Consider the following 7,153-nt stretch of genomic DNA (forward strand, 5'->3'; position numbering starts at 1 on the left):
TTCAGCATGCAGTGGTTCAAGCGAAAATTGGAGGACATCTCAATTCAGATGAAAGAAGACAAAATGCTTGCACAAGTACAGATAAAACTAGCAAAATCAGAGGTATATTATGATGGGACATCAATTTCCTCACTAATTGGCAAATAAAACTTGTAAAATTATATTATTTGCTCAACAAAATCGTACATGTGTGCTTCTATAGTTGATAATGAAGTTGAGAATGGAACAAGAACATGAACGAATTAATCACAAAGTGCTACTGAATGTTGGAACCCAAGCCGTCAAACTCATCTCATAGGGGATATTATGGGTAGTGTATGGGATCCTATGATCCAAGAACCACCTCACGATCTCCATAGACTGCAGGTCGAGCCAAAAGAAACCACGGCATGTGTCGATGAGCACGGTACCGCTCTTCTCGCCAAACCAGATTAGCTTGAATTGGACTGGGTTCGTCGGCGGAATGCAACTACCGCCTGCCTTCTCAAGGAACCGCGAAATTTTCTCCGTCATGTTGATCACCACATGTGGCCGTTGCTGCCACTTGCCTGTATGCTTTGATTGTGCCCATGCCGATATCTTGTCCTCTTCAGCGACGAGCACAAGCACATCCCGACCCGCCGACGATGTTGCTAGAAGTTTTTGGTGTTGTTCGTGGTGTGGGAACCCTTTTGGGAGCATCCTCGCCATCACCTTTGCCGCTCTGACACGGAGCTTCAGGACATAGGACCCGGTGTCAGTCTGGCACAACCAGTGGACAGTGCCGCCGGTGACCAGGGCCTTGCCGAGGCTTTGTTGCAAGTGGTTGCCAAATAGGTTAGGTAGATAGTTGTTGGTGTAGAGGCCCCACACGCCATGCTCCGATGAGAAGGTCTGGAGCTGCAGGTTGCCGCTGTACTGTGACATCTCTAGATATGCCTTGACCACTTGAAAATGCCGGCCAATGGAGGTGGCCCCCTTATCATCGCCACGGACGAGCACGACATAATTTACCCCAGTCGTTCTTGGGAACGCCTGTTCGGATGGTAGGGTGAGACTCCTGCCGGTGGCCGGGTCGCACACGCGGAGCTCTTGTGCCAAGCCTACACGGGAGAGGACAAGACCATCGCGTGACGAGAGGGGAAAGCCTCCGCGGCTAGCCGTGCGCAGCTTGGTGGCATCCGGCACACTGGTGTCCACCAGAAACAGCTCCTCCTCGGGCTTGGGCTAGCCGTGGGACTGGTAGATCAGATTGCCGCGTAGGAGGGGGAGCACGAAGCGGTCTCCCTGCTGGAGGCAGAGGGGGCCGTGGAGGCTGATGTATTCCTTGACGCGGTCCATGCACGTGGCGGCACAGCGCACGAGGGTGGCCGGGTCGGTGCGCACCGCAATGTCCACCAGCACGTCCAACGACATTGACGCTGCCTTCTGCCTCCGCCGTCTTGCAGCTTGACTTGGCGCCGCTGCCTGCCATGGTCGATGCCTCTATAGGTGGCTCTAGGAGGGAGCTCAGTACAGGGCGAGATCCGGTTGCGTACCGAGATCGATGCTGTATAATTAGCCCAGATCATAGATGTGCATCCTAGTTAATATAAGTAGGATTATGGGATATTTTGGTATGACTTGGGTTTCCGTAATTGTTTGGTAACTAGAGATTCGGCCGGAGACGTCCCGATCTAGTCCGTGACGTTGACACATTGTCGATCCTCTATCTGTATGTACGTGCAAGCTAGCCGAACAAGCAGCTTAGTTGATTATTGGTTGGCTACAGTAGTACGTGATCGATGTACTTCGGCGTTTGGCGCACGTAGCGACTCGTAGCTAGACGATGGAACGAAATCTTTTTTCTGATTATCTCGTACGTATTGTGCCACGTCCAACGCCCTGCCGGACTCGTACAACCACCAGTCCAGTTTACAACTTTATTTAGGACTCTACGTGACTTTATACTATAACTAGATAAATTACTGCATAGATCGGCCTGCAACTGCAAGGACGCGACGGCACCATGGGCACGAAACAAGAACGGTGCTCGCCCTCGGCAGTGGATTGGTCAAACCTCTCCGACGACCTCCTCAACATGGTCCGGGGGAGAGTCGCCTCGCCGCTCGGCCGTGTACGCTTCACCGGCGTATGCGGGTCATGGCGCGCTGCCGCGTTGCAGCACCCAACGCCGCCGGCGGTCCCTCTGCTGGTCCTCTCACCTGTGGACCGGGGCATTGTCACCGAGAAGCGCCTAATTTACTGCCCCGAGGAAGGTGTGGTCCTTCAGGTTCCAATCCCAAGCAAGCTGCGCAACATGCAGTTCATCGGATCGTACGACGGTGGATGGATCGCGGCTATTGAAAGTTCAAGTTCCGACTATGACGGAGGATGGATGGGCGCGGTAGAAGGATCGACCATGTTCCTGATTGTGAATCTCTTCTCTGGCGTCGAGGTGCCACTGTCCGAGAAGCAGCGGAATTTTCGATTGACTGACCATAATGGAATAGACTTCATCTGAAAAATAATCTTTTCTGATGTTCCCACTTCAGGTGGCTGCATTCTTGTCGCCATGACTGCTGGGTGCAAGATTGCACTATGTAAGATTGGCTGTCTGGATGGATGGACAATACAAGGATGTGACATGGAGCCTGTTCGGGATGTCGCGTTTTACCGCGGGGAGCTTTACGGCCTAGCACATAGCAAGACATTATACACGTTTGACATTGATGTTGATGAAGATGGTGCACCGATAGTTACTGCCGCCTACCCCATGGACATCCAAAGGGGCGGTGATCCTATTTGTACGAGTTGGTTCTTGGACAAAGCCTCATACATATGTGAGTTCAATGGTAAGCTGGCGGTGGCAGTTATGAGTCGATGGTTGCGAAACTGCAAGCCTTTCTTTAAAGTGTTCCAAGTCACAAATGTTGATGATGACGCACGCAAATATAAGTGGGAGGAGGTGGGTAGCTTGGGTGATTGCGCGTTGTTCTTGGGGCAACTATGCTCCTCCAAGGTGGTGCAAATGCCGGCTGGTGGCCGGGGACATGTAGAAAGAAACCACATATACTACTCGAACCATCACTCTGGAGTTAGCAAAGAGCACCAAGAGTTCGAGGAAGAATACCACACAAAATCATAATATGGTGAACTACTATTCCATAGGAAAGACCAAAGCTTTGATGAAGGTGGTGATAACATGGAGCGCATCCTGTCAGTACGATACTACATTAAGGGTGGCCATCATGTTCCCATGTGGTGCCTCCCTCCCCACTTCTAGGGCTTGTTTGACTAAAAAGATTTTCATAGAAAAATTGGAGGATGGAAATCCTTGGCGGTATTGCTATCATGGATTATTTGTTGTATTGTGAGGACAATTTGTTCTTCCTTTAAAAAGTCTCTATGGAATATTTCGTATGAAATTTTCCATTGACTTTATCTCTTGGAAATATTACCGCAATAAAAGTTTTACAGTGGTTGAGGAAAATAAGATCCATCCATCCAAAAGAATCTAGCTAGGTTGAAAAGTTTTCATAGAAAAGTTTTACAGTTAAATGCTGCTTGATTTTTAGAGCTGGTTGCAAGGTAAATACAGAAGCACAACAATGATGCATCAAGGGCGCCTTCAAGCCTTGGGTAGTGTACCAGCTCTAAAAATCAAGCAGCATTTAACTGTGTTCTCACGCCCCAGATACTACCCAAAGCAACTGCATCTCACGCCCCAGCTGAATGTATTTACCTTGCGACGCCGTCCCCTCGGCTCTGGGACGTGCAGACGGACGAGGAGAAGGAGGAGGAGCAGTCCACGGCGCCGTGTACATCCTTGCTCCTCCACACGCGGGGCGCAGAGATGGACAAGGAGACTGAGCCGTGTGCGAAGTTGCCGCCATCGCCTTCCTTGAGGTGAACCTTCCTCCTCCCCATTTCTTCTTCCAATGAGCTCTTTCTTACTGTTGTCCCTCCTCTAATCTCTCCCATTCAGGCAAGTTGGAGGGGCGCACAAGGGTAAGGCAGGCCGCAGGATGATGGATGCGATGCAGTGAGGGCAGCAGTGTCATTAGAGGGACCCCTCCTGGTCAAGCCCCAACCCAGAGGCAAGTGCAGCTCCAAATTCATGGAGAAAACGGCGGCACATGTGAGCTGTCTCTTCCTCTTTTCCTCATCTCCCGGCTGTTATTCTACTTGCACAGCAACACCCCAGACCTTGCCTAAGGTGAGATTTTTCTTCATCACCTTGCTCGTCTCCTGTTTGATGAAAGTTCTATGAGCTGATCCATTAAACGTTTCATCTTGTTTTTTCTCGTGTACGAACTCACAGTTCTCTCTTAGTTCTTGGGATCTCTGTGCTGTTAACTATGAAGGTTGGGTTTCTTTTTGATGCATCGCTCGATTTGTGTTTGCTGAAAAGTCTATGAGCTAATGCCTTGCTCGGTTTGTGTTTGCCGAAAAATCTACGAGATAATGTATTGGTGCGGCCAGCCTGTTAGCATGCATGATCTTTGTTTGGATTTCGTCTCTATGGTAGTTTGGTCCTGTAGATAAAACCCGTGCATATCTATGGCCTGCTTCCTGCTTAATTAAGTATTTGTACGCTTTTAAAACGTGAGATGATCTTTGCGCAGTGCCACATCTGTCTCATAAGTTTCTGACTTCCGTTTATGACATGCTACCAAGTCAGTTGTCAGTTTGGCTGAGAGGTTTCTGAATTTCTCCTTAACGTGATGTGTTTCTTATCGTGAGTGATTTCCGTGGCTAACTCGTTTCCTAATTGTCAAACCTCATAGAGGAAATTAAGGAATGGCAGGGACTCTGGTTTGGTTATGAGAAGTGCTTGGTGGATGCTTATGTGATACTATTAAGGAGCTTAGCTCAAGCTCAAATATGGTACATCTCTCTGCCATTTTGTTAATTTGTCCAGATAATTGAATTTATGGCTAGTTATTATAAGTTGGAAGATAATTGTATTCATGGCTAGACATTTGTTCAGATGAATGTATTCTTAAAACCTGCAATGTAGTGCATTCTGTCACTTTATTGGTAAATTCAGCAAATTTGTACTGGATTGACCTTTGGCGCACAGATTTGGAAGTACAAGATTTTCAAGATTGCATAGGATTTACTTTAAGAAGGAATCAAGTTGATGCTAATTAAGTGTGATAACATAGTTAGCTATTTACTTTGCTATAATTTTTCCTGCAGGAAGGTCACTACTTGAAGGTCTGCACATGTTCATGTTGGAGCATTAGAATAAATAAAGTGAGTCTTGCAGTATTTATTGGGTGAAGTTCTGCATATGTATCAACGCGCGGCGGTGGCGGTTGCTGGATGAGAGCTGGTCCTGACCCGGACGCAGCGCCCATCCCCGTCTCTGGTACCGTCGGAGAGGCGAGGATGGCGCCGGTCGTGCCGCGGCACGGCTCCAAGGCCACCAGTGTGACAGCGACAACAGCTACAACTTCATGCCGCTGTGAGTACCCGGCAGCCTCCTCTCCTTTAGCATGTAGCTACTTCGTTTTGTTCTGTTTGACGGAATACTACTACTTTGTGTCTTGTTTCTATTTTGGCATGACGATTAGAGCAGATAGCATTTTGCGGCTTAGCATGGCATGTTTTTTCAGTCTCAGGTTGTAAACTTCCTGATGTTGTTTGATAATAGAAAGAGAAATTTCTAACAGCTCGCGGGTGCCCCTACACCCTCTATGAACAGTAAATTGAAAACAAACTGAAAAAAATCAAAAAAATCTGAAACTTTAAGGGATCAAATATTATCAAAAGTTTGATGTTCCTGCAAAGTTTCAGCAACAAATAACCTTCGTGGAGCCCTCACCAAAAATAACAAAATCACTGCTAAAAAATGTACATAAACTTTGAACAATGATTTTGTTTTTTTATTTGAGTGCTCTTCGAATGTTATTTTTAGCTAAAACTTTGCAAGATCATCAAAAGCTTCATGATGTTCGATGTCCGAAAGTTTTTGATTTTTTTGAATTTACTGTTCATAGAGGGTGTAGAGGCACCCGGGTGCTGAAAATCCTGTCTCAGACAGAGAATTTCCCCGTGCTGGTGGAAAGCGGAAAAAGGTTGGGTTCAGATGGATTTGATTTGTTCCATGTGTACTTCTCCGGTCTTTGCTCCATCAGCCAGCCGTCAAACAGATGGTGAGGTAGACAACTCCCACAACTTAGAGCCACATGCTTTCTCATCACATCTACTAACAAGGTCGTTGCTTCTCTCTTCCTGTTGTGGCAGCATGGGAAGGAGGAGGAGTTCAGCACGGGGCCCTTGTTCGTGCTCATGCTTAGCATCAAGAACAACACTCAGGCTGGTTTGGTGTTCTTTCATCTTTTGAGATCTCGGCTCAGCAAGGAACAGTTTTCTGCAGTACTACTCACTATCTCTCTTCATATATGTTTGAATTGAAGGCTTTCCAGCATTTCTTGTACTTGCGCTTGCTAGAAATCTAATCAACTTAGTTGCTTGTCCAACTGTAGTTTCGTGGATTGCCTTTAGTAATGCTGCATTTCGTTCTTGTCCTCTTAGTATTCAAAGTTAAGTGCACCATCGCATAATATATATGAGTAATTAACCGTGCTCTGGAGTAATGCATTGCGTTCTGTCCTCTTAGTATGCAAATTTAAGTGCATTATCGGGTAATTTATATGAGTAATTAACTATGGTTTCGGCGGCCTTTCGTCAAATGCCTTTGCCCTTTGGTAGTCGTTTACTACTGCAAAGTTAAATGAAACATCATTTAGATGACTGATTATTAAGTGCCAACCATAGTTTCTGTGCAGCTGTTTATTTTTTCAGTGTTAATGTCGCTCTTCTTGCTTCTCTGAGCATGATTGTTTCATAATTAGCATAGGATTTGTAGACATGGGAATGCTCAAGTGTCAACTGTCATGAGACTATGCGAACAACAACATTTACAGAAGGTAGAATCTGAGCTTCAAGACAAGCAGCCCATAGTAACCTTAGTTGAGTAGTTCATCTATTATTTTGGACTGACTGAGTGTGGTCTTATACCAATCTAATATATGTACTTCTACCTCTGGAAGACCGAAGAGTTGAATGATGCAGAGTGTGAATGATGAACTTGTACAACTGATGGGTGGGGAGGGCAGGTCTGCAAGGTGTTGGGAAAACCCTTTCTTGATGTGAACAGTATAGTCTGATATTATTGTTAGTT

The 7,153-nt window shown here is 46.6% G+C and overlaps 1 pseudogene; it reads right to left on the reverse strand.

Moving 5' to 3' along the window:
- Positions 1-246: 246 nt before the first annotated feature.
- On the reverse strand, positions 247-1,989 carry LOC123129249 (uncharacterized; annotated as a pseudogene).
- Between the last annotated feature and the right edge of the window lie 5,164 nt (positions 1,990-7,153).

The sequence above is a fragment of the Triticum aestivum genome, chromosome 6A (genome assembly GCF_018294505.1).
Source record: "Triticum aestivum cultivar Chinese Spring chromosome 6A, IWGSC CS RefSeq v2.1, whole genome shotgun sequence".
NCBI classification, from domain to species: Eukaryota; Viridiplantae; Streptophyta; class Magnoliopsida; order Poales; family Poaceae; genus Triticum; species Triticum aestivum.